Genomic DNA, 12332 nt, shown 5'->3' with positions numbered 1-12332 from the left:
CCAGCAGAACAGGGCAGGGGTTGAACCCACCTGGCTGCTGCCCCACCACAAGCAATGGGGAGGAAGGGCAGGGGTCCTGTGGGGTGCCAGATGGCAGCCCCGTCACCAAGTCAGATCTGCTCTTCTGCATTGCCAGCACCACACAGCACATGCTGCTACCCATGCCAAGCCACAGGCAATTTCCCAACATGTCTTGGATCCTCTTGGTGGCACCAGCTGGATTCTGAGCTGCAGCACCAGAGGCTTGTGGTGGTTGCACAGTCTCCTGCTCCAGGCACTTGTCTGTGTATTGTTTTAGCCCTGTTGTGCAGAAGCCACAGGAATGAGGAGATGCTGTGGCACTGGTTTTCATCTGTCTGGGCAAAACTTATTTCACTGACCTTTGAAGTAATTTCTGGGGTGGAGCTGAAGAGAGAAAGGATAGATGTCTAAAACCTCTTCAATCAGTTTCAGCATTTGCACTGGAATAGTAATTGCAGGGTTGTGACATCTTTAATGCAACCTGCTAGGGGTAGTGGACCTACCACTTGGGAAAACCTGGTGTCATTTAATAAGAAAGCAATTCAAGAGTGTACTGCAGGAGTTAGCCTGAGAGATTTTGATAAGGAATGATGGAATTCCTCTAGGATTTTCTGACCATCCCATAGAAGTAATAGCATGGAACACATATCAGGTTTGCTGTAGGATTTAAGAGAAAACAGAGGTTTTCATAAGACCTGACATGCAGCCTGCTGCTGGCAGTCTTCAGTCACAAAAAGTCTGCTTGCGCCACTGTGCTAGAGGCAACTTATCAGAAGGTACAAGAGTAGAGGCAGACAGGAGGAGCCAGGTCCCTCTTCCCACATGCTGCTGGAGGAATAACCGCAAATAAATGCAACAGAAAAGCACAAGGGACCACAGGTTGCGCCTCCACCACTGATTCCTACCCACTTTACCTTAGAGCCAATTAGCCTTTGCCTTCAGGAGTTTCAGCTCATTTTGCACGTTACCATGTCAACATTTAAGTATGAATGATAGTAGTGTCACATCTGTAAGAACTCATCTTGGACTCAGGAGTTCTCAGTAGGCACTAAGCCCAACACTAAAATCCTTATTAGAGGAATATGGAGCTAAAATACAGCTCTAAAGCAGGTGGTCTGGAAGATCTGCTTCCTGAGGTGAGATCCTGGCAGTGCTCTTGCCACAAGCAGCACCTTTCCAAGATAGACATGCTCAGCAGCACAGCTCTCCCAGAGCAGCCACTCCCGAAGGGCACAGACTCTGTGCTGAGTAGCACCATTGTACTCACAGCATCAAATAGAAACGTGCTTAGCAAAAAGAGAGTAATGGTTACAAAATGTAGGCACACTTGTTCGAAATGTTGTTATCAGAGAGTGTGGAGACAGTATTCTCACAGGAGAATGGATATTTGGTCCATGAGCTCTGATTAACTCTGAAAGATACAGCAAGGCCATGAGAGGCCCGAGGAAGCTTAAGCAAGCAAGATAAGAAGAAGCTGGAATTCACTGAGTGATGAGAACTGTGGACTGTTGGCAAGCATTCCAGGTCAAGCTCTCATACCTGTGCTTACCAATTATATGTTAGTCACTAAGAGTCTTCAAGACAAGTATCCAATCATGATATGCCAAATTGCTGTAGGTGTGTGTAAGCAATAGTATATAAGGAGTTAGCGCTTTGCAATAAATGGCTTTTTGTCTGATCATATTGATCTCTGACTGAGTCCATTCCACGGCAAGAGAGTTTTCTGGAAAAGGCGGCTCTGCTTGGCAGGAACAGTCCTGTGTTTCAGCTGAGGGAGAACCGGCAGCAATGCCCCCCACTGTGATGTTCAGCAGTGTTTGTGGAAATAAGGATACAGGGTGGATCAAGAGCATAGGCAGATTACAGCAGCCTCCGCCCGTGTATACATCCCTGGCCCCAGCCCAGGTTGCCGCATAACCCTGTGCTGGACAGTGATCAAAGGGTTCAGCGTTAGCTGAGAAGGTCACAGAGGGAGGAGGGAGAGTGGCAATCCCCAGCCTCCAGCCCACTCTTTGTTCAGATCGCTCACGAGTTTCCTAGTTGTATTTGAACTCCCATCTCAAATACTGCCAGTGGTTTTGGAGAGATGAGCAATCAAGCTTGACTTCACATTAACTTCATCTGAATTACATTCAGGTCATTTCCAGATAAGCATGTTAAAGCTTTTTGTTCAAGAGAGGGTGTAGACAAGAGAGGAAAAAGAAGAGACTGCAACATGGGGGAGGGAATTAGATTTGAAAGAGTCCTTTGGAGTTATTTCAATTAATCTGGGTACCAGAGACTGCTGGAGGAAGGCTCCTCTTGGAGCTACTGAAGTATAACAGAGCATTTCGGTGTCTCACTTTCACACTGAAATAGCAGCAGCACAGGAAAAGAGCTTTTCCTCCCAATTCATTTATCTTCACGAATAGGGCTGCTCTCAGAACTCACAGCAGCAGCTCACCACTGACAGGTTTTAGAAGCATGTGCCTGTGGCCTGGCAGAGGGTATGCACGCAGGCACAGCATGAGAGCCCTCAGACATGGTGGTTTGAGAAGTGGAAACAAACATTTAATTGTGGCACTAGTGAGAAATGGAGGCCTGCTGGTCATCCCTCACTTTGCTGGTTGTTGATGCTAGCTGGGTGGTCAATGCTCCAAAGCACGAAATATGGAACAGCACTTGATTTAGAGGATCCATTTGTACTAGGCAGAGCTCTCTTGATAAAGAAGCCCACTTGCACCTAAAGGCTTCATAATGCATCAGCAGTAGGGCTAAGAGAATTTCACGTAGGCAACCCCTCAGTTATGAATTTCCAGGCGTTCCTCAATCTTCATAACACTAAGAAGATCCCTCAAATCAGGCCAAGACCCAGAGAAGCACACTGACTGGTTTGCTTGCAAAGACTCTTGTCATTTCTGTCTGAGGTAATTCAGTCTTTTTAGCAGGAGAAGCTGAGTGACTGTGTACATTGGCCCAAGTGTGTCTTGCAACATTTATTCCCAAGAGCAACACAAAGCAGAGCAGTAAGAGGAGCAAGGCTGACTGGGCTGTACAACATACCATAAGGGAGACTGTAATGGTAATGTGCCTGGACCTATCTATTTTCGTTGCAAGTTAACAGGCCAGGTTTCTCAAGCAGAAGACCCTAATTGACAAGAGTATGTTCTAAAGGTTGGAAACAGATTGATGGCTGACACTGAATAAAAGCCTATTTCCTTTTGGCTCACAGCAGTTTGGCACTGTTGCTGATACCACAAATGTCTGAGCCCAGCATCAGTGCATATGTAGCAGAGAGAATATTTGTTGGAAACAGAGACCAAATTATTCATGAGGGCTTTACAATCTTGAATCTTTTAATTCCTTCATGCCTCCAGTACAAAATAAAACACCAGTGGTCCCTGCTTATAGATTTTGTAAAGCAAAATTGGCCAGTAAAGCCTGACAGGTGAAACAAAAAAATTGTTAAGCATCAGTTACTGTACCTTCCCTGCTGAAATTGGTAGAGTTGGTGCTTGAAACAAAATCTGAGACAGAGCTCTCAAGGAAGCAGTGAACAAGTTTTTTTGCAGGTCATTTGTAATCACCCATTCCAGCAATATTTGCATCTTCCTCCAAAAACTCATTGTGACTACAAGGCACGACTCAAGGCTAGATGGGCTACAGGTTGGATCCAGGTACATGGCAGTTCCCACTAATGCATGGTTTTTTTTCAGCTATTCCTTTTGGTAGTGGGAATCTGACTTAAATCCTTGTTGCCACTAGAAAAAGGAAAGGAGACCAGAGTTCTAGAAATTGCTGTTCAGACTCCAAGTCCAGTATAAAGCACTTCATAATTACTAGTCAAGTGCATGTCCTGTGGCCAATGACTTTTCAGCAGGAGCTCACAGATATTATTAAATGTTAGAACAAGCTTTCTCATAGGCAGGAAAATCACCGATGGGCTACTAGAGTCATACTCCATCTTCTCAAAGGGTCCTCTGGGAACTTTCAGCTGGACAATATCTCTCAACACATAACAGAGAAATCCTAGTTTGGACAGAAATGCCTTCCACCTGAAAACTTCTGTCTCATCTTTCTTTAGAAGCAATGGGCTACAGGGGGAAAATAAGTCCTTTGTCAAGAACAAAATCCACGTCTTTCAACCAGGGTTGCATCTTGCCAGCAATTTTCACATGTTACTTCTCATTCTTCTGTATGGAAAACCCTCTGTCAGTTCCCAAAGGGCAACTAGCTGCCCGGTACAGGAGAGCCACCAAAATGCACTGTATGCAAAGTTGTCCAGTACACAGAGGAAACAAAGGGAAGAAGGAAAAATTTCTCCACTGACAAGTAATCTTACATGTTGCTTATAACAATGGAAGCAAACAATATTCAGGCAGAAAGATGATTTTTTAAGCTGACAGAACTGAGTTCAAGAGTAGAGCCTAGCAGAACCCCAGTCCAAGCACACAGAGAGTGCTTGCGAGACCCTTTTCACTTACGGTAAAATAGATGGGGCCAGACATTCTGGCAGCCTCACAAAGGCACAATGAGCATGAGCCCTCTCTCCCCATATGCATATAGACACACACTCTACAGTCTTTCACTGCAACATGCCAAAGCAAACACCAAATTGACTGGAGTATTTCGGAGAGATGGCAGAAGCTTACAAATATTTCCATGAGATCCCCTGGAACAATCCAGCTCTTTCATTAGCACAAAGGTGAAAATATGCATAGTGCAGAAAAGAGAGATTGATTTTAGGAAGAAACATACATAAACAGAAGCAGGTCTCAGTCTGGCCAGGATTCACTCTGATACCAGCAGAAGCAATGTCAAATTTAATCACTAAGGTGCAAAGTCAGGCCCATCTCATGCAACACATCATGCTTTGTTTCCAGGTAAGTTAGCTGACAGTTGCAACTCCTCAAAATCCTGTCCTCCTTGACCCAAACTGGTTTACTTGAAAATGGGTGACGCATTCACATCCTTCTGCTCTAACACAGTCTCTGGTTATGAAACAACAATGAGGTTGAGGCAATCAGATAGAGGATGGCAAGCCAGGCTAGCCAGTCCTAGTGTACTTACAGGCAGCAGGACCCAAAACCTACAAGGTCCCACCCTGAAAGGCTCAGGAGACACTGATCTTCCTATAGGCCTATGATGAATCTCAGTGTCCAGTAGCATGTGTGATGTGGCCAATAAACAAATGGCTAGATTACAACTGAAATAATGGCAAAAAAGCATAAGTGCTGTGCCTAAGTGTTTAGTGGGATTTCATAGTCTTGTGTACCTTATTTTTTGCCATAAACTTGGTTTGAAATCAAATTGTCATCTTCAACTTGCAATTTGTGTAGCCAGGAAGTCAGACACAGTCTGAAAAGTGCCTTTTTGAAACCCAGAACCAGCTGAAGCACTTCTTGCTGTTTGCTTCTACTGTTGCACTATACCTCAGCTGCACGCAGCTGAATTTTCATGGAACCATGAGAGGAATCAACCTAAAAACAGATAAAAACAAACAAACAAACAAAAACTTTCAACCTGAACTGGTTCCCCTGAAGATTTGCCATGTAGTCATACCAGACTTTTGCTGGCACTACTGAGTCAACAACACAGGAATGCAAGGGAAATGCTCCTTGAATTGCATCCTAAGGGAAGCAAAGCTCTTGTCAGTAGAACACTATGCTCCCCTTTCCAACGGGAAACATCTGTCAGCTAGGTCAGCTAGGACAGTTTCAACTGTCCAACCCATTCAGCGCACAAGCTAGTGATGTTCAAGCTAAGCCAAGGACTCGAACTGCTGTTAGGTTTCCCTGCCAGGTATCTCTTCTCCAAGCTGAACAGGCCCAGGTCCCACAGCCTCTCCTCACAGGAAAGTGTTCCAAGTCTAGCCATCCATGAAAGACCTCAAGATCTCCCTACTGAAGTTTTATTTACTGGTCTAAAATCTCACTTTAAAACCTGCATTCACAAGACTCACAAGACTCTCACATCAGTATAAAGTGAAACTCAGGACTTGTGACTCTCATATGAAACCACTATAAAGAAGATTTAACGGTTGTTGCAATGTAGTAGGAATCTTATACAACAAAGATAACTACATCAGGCTTAGCCTCCAGTATAGTAGGTCATGTATAAGGTTTCACATGAAGGTCATGAAAAGCTTCTAATGTTTGAAAGTTTTAAAAGAGATACAGCAAAACAAAAGCAAGGACATCTTGCATTTGCCTGCTAGCACAAAGGGACCTGACTTATGTGCATGGGATTCATTCACCAAAATCAAATCGTGAAACAGCGTACCTTTGGAGATCCCTCCACACAGCGTGGACCAGGCTGAAGGGAGAAGTGAAAGCAAGACAGACAGACTGAGAAACAGAAGGTGGCAGGAGGTCTGTTCCAAAAATGGTTCAAAAAGTTAGCTCAAAGGAGTTCATCTGGTAACTGTTGACCAGCAAACCACAGCTGACCAGAGAGATTCAGTTCAAGTCATCTTCTCCCAGAAGGAAATAAAATACAGAAGAGAAAGGTCACTTTTAAATTAATACAGGTAAAAAGCACAACTGATCATTTCTTAACGCCATTTAACTTATCTATGCCTAGTGTTCTAACTAATTTACCACTTTGTAAGCTCCATTTACTTTTGGTGTTTCTCCCCAAGTGAATACTAAAGATCAGATGAGTTATTTACGTTTTAGGTTTTATTTTCTGATTTTGAGAGACAGTTCAACTATGGACCAGAAAAGTTCACATTTCTCTATATTCAGTGAAGGAAGACTGAAGAAACCACTGAGAGCACTGATACAAGACACCCTCAACAAAAGTTAGCCTTTGCAAATATTATTCTTTCCAGGCTTAAGTACTGTATCCTACTTGTTGAAAACACAGCAAAGGCAAGATTTAATCAACATATCCATTAATTCATCTATTCATTTATTAATATTTAATAAAATTATATATTATTTTCATGTTATGTTTCCTAAGGGGAAATTGAAGACTTTCAATTTTTATATTTTAAATGCAACATAGATGAATTTTAAACCTAAGATTATTTCATACAGTTCCTTAGTTTTCAGAATTCCTTATTATATCTATGTTGCTTAGAAGCTATGTAATACGTACAGATCATTAAACACCTGAAAAAGGGAGAAACAACAAACTCAGAAAAGCCCACATCTGAAAGTAATACATGAAATTGTGCTTACACAATTTCAAAAAATTCAACAAATATGCAACAAAATGAGGAAGGGGACAGATACAAAGATGACAAGAATCGTCAGAGGAATGGATCAGCTTCAGAAAAGAAGACACTAAGCCTTGGAAAAGGAGGAGACAACAAATCAGAATGAGGCAGACATCTCTGCTTATGAAATAGAAAATGTGAACAGCTATTGGCCATTGTTTTTCTTAACACAAGGGTAAGAAGGTACTAAAACAAGTCATCAGGCAGAAAGATGGAAAATGAGCAAAAAAGTACTATTTCACAAAGCCACGTGACAGCACTGTACAAAGCACCACCACAAGATGCTGTGAAGCCTTGTCGTGGTTTAAAACCAAGTCCACACAGCTCGTGCACTCACTCCCCCTTTGCTCCCCCAACTCCCGGAGAGTTAGGAAGGAGAATCCAAAGAACGTAGCCCCCACGAGATAAGCACAGTTTAATAGCTAAGGTATAACACAAATCACTACTGCTACTACTACTACAAATAGTAATGATAAAGCCAATAACAAGTGAAGAGAATACAACACCTCACCAGCCACTGACCCATAACTCACCCCACCCTGCCCGACAGAGCACCAACTGATACCTCCTCCATCCCTCCTGAGCTCCAGCCCTTCCGGGTAACTCTCGGTTACATCCTGGGTATGACGTGCTATGGTATGGAATACCTCTTTGGCTAGCCTGGGTCAGGTGTCCTGCCTCTCCTTCCTCCCAGCTTCCCCTCCTCCCTGGCAGAGCATGAGCTCAGAAAAGGCCTTGGACAAACCAAACATTTGAGCAGTAACTCAAAACGTACTTGCTATCAGCAACCGTTCCCAGCCCGAAAGTCAAAACACAGCACTGCACCAGCTACCAAGAAGAAGAAAAATGACTGCTACTGCTGAACCCAGGACAAGCCTTAAACCGTCCAAAGGTTCAAGAAATCATTAAACAAAGTTATGGCAGAAAGGTTCCTTCAGGGCTGTTAGACAGATACCAATATATTTCACAGCTCAGAATATCTCAAGCTGTGTAGGATGTAAGGATCAAAGAGGGTTATGATGTGGCCAACATTATTGGGCACTAGCCCTGTTTCTTATACTCCTTTCCTAAGTGCTTGCTGTTGGCCATAGCTAGGTAAGGGAAGAGAAGCCTTAGGGGAGCTGAAAGCCCCTGTTCTTGCATTTTGCCTTCAGGATTAGTCTGCTTGAGCCAGGATACTCTGTCACTTAGCTGAGCTTCAGAGGTGACAGCATTAGGCAAACAGAAGAAGCACCACAACACCTCTAAATGCTTCCAAGAAAAATGATCCCTCTTTATTATGCTATAGCTTGTCATATAATAGCAATAATCACAATTGCTTTGTAATACACTCAGAGCAGCTTTGGAGATTGATTAAATGCTTCAGCTTCCCTTCAGGTTTAATCAAACCCAGCAGCTGTTTATCGCCCAGAATACTTTCGATCAATAGAGCTTATGCCTTACTTATACCTTTAAAAATAGTATGCTCTATACTAGCTCCCTTGAAGCTGCAAGCAGTAATTACAACAAGTGATTGTACTCCATAGAGTCAAAAGTTACAAAATTGATAAAATCTCTGCAGTCACTAGTGTAACACACTTTTGAAACGCAGCCTTTCATAGTTGTAGATTTATCACAAGTTCTTTTATAAAGGAGGAACTGGAAAGGCTGTGAGCAAAATTCTGTTCAGACCCTGCCATCAGCTTGAACGTAAGAACCAAAAGACAAAGGAGGACATCTTCCCATCAACCTCATAACTGTCCTTCAGGAGCCCAGCAGCTGAGGAAAATCCCAGGGTAAGGTTGCCAGGAAGTCCTAAGCACAAATGAGAATATCTCAATTTAGATGAGAGTACAACAACTGAAAGCATCAGTTTTAATGATTCCATGAGGTGCACTTCTGCCTTACGACTGCGCTCAGCCAGCGATTTCAGCAGCATATTTTGATTACATAAAAATAAGCAAAAATAACACTGAAGACAGCGTTTAAACTTCTGACTGACTTCCACAAGCCTAAGACCTCACACTCCCTATTAATCACAGTGAGTTAAGTGAATGAAAGTTGAACTCCAGGCATAAAATCATCAAATCCAGATGAAACATACTGGAAAAGGCCATTTCATCATGTTGCCAGACAAGACAAGACAAACTTTTGGCTGGTGCCTTGAGAAGACAAATATTTGGACAGGAAAAGAAAGAGTGGGTAAAGTCATTGCTTCTAAAATGATATGTTATGGAAAATCATTGCATCACTTTTAGTAGCAGTTCACAGCTAGTCATTAATTTTGCAAAATTACAGCAGCTGCTACTCTCTGAGGTCTTCTGGAGCAGCAGTGTCTTGTCTGCTCATAACGGGACAAAAAGCAACGCCCTAGAGTACCGCCACATGAAAAATAGTGTTTACGTGGAAGGTGACAAGATTTGGTTCATTCTATACACAGACAGGACCTGTATTTGAAAGAGACAGCATTAGGGCTAGCTTTTCCACCCACACATGTACAGCAATACAAGTCATTTCCCCAGCAGGGAAGACACTGTAATATGGTATTAGTGTCAGGTTGTGTCAACAAATGCATAACACACCAGGATTTAGGAACCCTTTATGTGGGCTACCCCTCAAAACCTCATCTGATCCCAGCACAGAAAAGGCAGAGGAGTGAGAAAATTGACAAACTAAACTACTTTAAAAAGCACTGCAAAATATGCCACATACCACATTTGCTTTGTTAGAGATTTAGGCATATTAAATTAATGATCAATAAAATCCAATTAAGAACAGGGGAGGGAAACATTCTGGGTGCTTAGAAGGCCCCAGACTTCCAGTCAGTCAGGCAATGGAAGGAGAAAATGGATAAAATGAGATGAAGGCAGCCTGCTGTTATCATTGCCATTCAGAAGAGGAGGAATGTGGGGTAATCTAGAGCTTTTCCACTTTATTTAGTTTTGCTGGGTTTCTCAGACTTGCCTGGGATTTCAGCTGTTAAAAAATGAAGGACATGAGGAAAGACTGGCTCTTCAAGTTATTTTATTAACCCAGCAAACACTTCATGCATTCCAATTTCTGCCACTCTGTGTCTCTTTTCACACTGCTAGCCACTTGAAAGCATCTTGCAGGGGAGAAGCTACCAGAGAAAATAGTTTTGGATGCTCCTTGTTTATTATATGCAGATCAAGCAGTTCTTATTAACTCCGTTTCCATTCTTCCCTCATAGGTAGCAGTGCTGTGATATTATTTGCAAGCAGCCAAGGTAATTACCATCCAGCAGGGTCCAATTGTTTTCAATTAAAAGCTTGACTGAAGTCTTTAGTTTTTAATACCATTGTGACCATCTGCTTTCACTGAAGTTCATCAGCAAAGGCACAGGTCTCATTCTAATGCTGCTTAATTATATGGAGGAACTTTTTTTTTTTGGTCAGAGATTCATTTTTCCCTGCTGAAGAAAAGAAATGGGCAGCAAAGGGGCTCCCTGGCTTTGCTAATAGCCTGCAGTAAGATGGAGCATCCAGGAAGATCATTACCTTTCTGTGAGATCCAGCTGTTATCGCACTGACAAGAAGATCCAGTGGACCAACAGGAGAAAGCAGTTAACCTCAGCCACCCTCCTCTCCATTCAGTCACTTGCCTCCTTCTTCTTCCAGCAAATCTGAAAAGGCCACAGGAAAGAAGAGTTCATCTAAAAACAGGCATTACAATCATCCCCTGCTGATTACACTTTCAGACTCCGTTCCAGGCCAGGAACGCAGGCAGGCTCTCCTGTCTGGGCACCGCTCCCTCCTCCTTGCACGTGTGGTGAATCTCTTGCAGTCCTGTATCATCTCAGATCTAAGTATCTCCAAATCCCTTACAGGCATTCATTAAGCCCTGCACAATCCTCAGGAGAAGTAAGTAAATATAATTTTCCAGATGGGGAAATTAGGGTGGCAAGAGGTTAAGTGACTAGCCTGAGGCCAAACAATAAATAAGTGGCAGAATCAGCATGAGGACCTTCAAAGTCCCAGGTTTTGAGCACTAAGCTCCAGAAAAGGAAAAACAACACCCCAACCCCCAAATCCTCAGGACTCTGAACTCGTTTACTGCAGCTCTGCTTTATATGTGCCACTGCTAATAAGCGTGACTTAACATTTCCAACTGTACTGTGCAGAGAAAGGCCTAATGCAGGAACTGCTGCTCAAGGCAGGGCAGCACACTTGATATTGCTTCATATTACTGAGCCAGGCAGGCACATATCTTCCTTAAAAGTGCCTGCTGCCATTTCTGTTACACATGGCTCTTTCCAAAAGGCAGGTACTTTGCCAAGTACCAGTTAAAGAAGAAGAATATATGGTATAACACTGTCTAAACTGAGGAGATTCACTGCTCTAGTGGTAGTTTGAATCCCTAAACCAAGAAGCTGGAGGCTTTTCCATCTTCTTGGCTAGTCATATAGGTACACTCATCTCCCAGGTAAATCCCAGTAGCATTCATTCAAGACTTAAGCCCTGCTCATCACTAATCATTGGAGAAAGAGAAAGTTGAGTTTCAGCCTTACACCTAGGGAGTCTGCTCTCCTTGGCATGTGTCTTCACTCTCTAACACAGTGTTTTAGACCCACATGACTCTCCCTCCCAAAGGCCAACAATACTGCTTCAAGATGGTACATCACACAGGAGCACTAAATATATTAAATAAAGACTGTTGTACAGCCAAGCGAAGCCCAAGCCTTTCATGCTATATTGAGACTTCTACAGCTCCTCTGCAAAGGCATTACAACGGGAATCTGAGGCTTGGGAGAAAATTACTTCAGGAAATGGTGTAAATGACTAAAGTATTTTGAAAGTCTTGAGGTGTTGTTCTTCAACTACCTTCAACTATTGCAAATGTAATGCAATCTGTTCCCATACAGGTTCCTTTTAAATCTGTGTGTAGTATGTGTCCTAAATACATAATTACACACCAGAGTATAATGGCTCATTTGGGCTTATTTTGTAACCAATATGCATTTTAAAAGCAAATTCTGAAGGAATATGTAGCAACAAACATGCAGCACACACTCTGGAAGATAGCTTTCTTACACTCTTGCTCCTGAGAAGCTCCCAGAGGCCTATTCCTGCCGGAGAAATAGACAAGAAAAAGTGAGAAGAAATAAACCCTT

The sequence above is a fragment of the Melopsittacus undulatus genome, chromosome 3 (assembly GCF_012275295.1).
Source record: "Melopsittacus undulatus isolate bMelUnd1 chromosome 3, bMelUnd1.mat.Z, whole genome shotgun sequence".
In the NCBI taxonomy this organism is placed as follows: domain Eukaryota; kingdom Metazoa; phylum Chordata; class Aves; order Psittaciformes; family Psittaculidae; genus Melopsittacus; species Melopsittacus undulatus.
Note: the sequence above shows the minus strand (reverse complement) of the source record.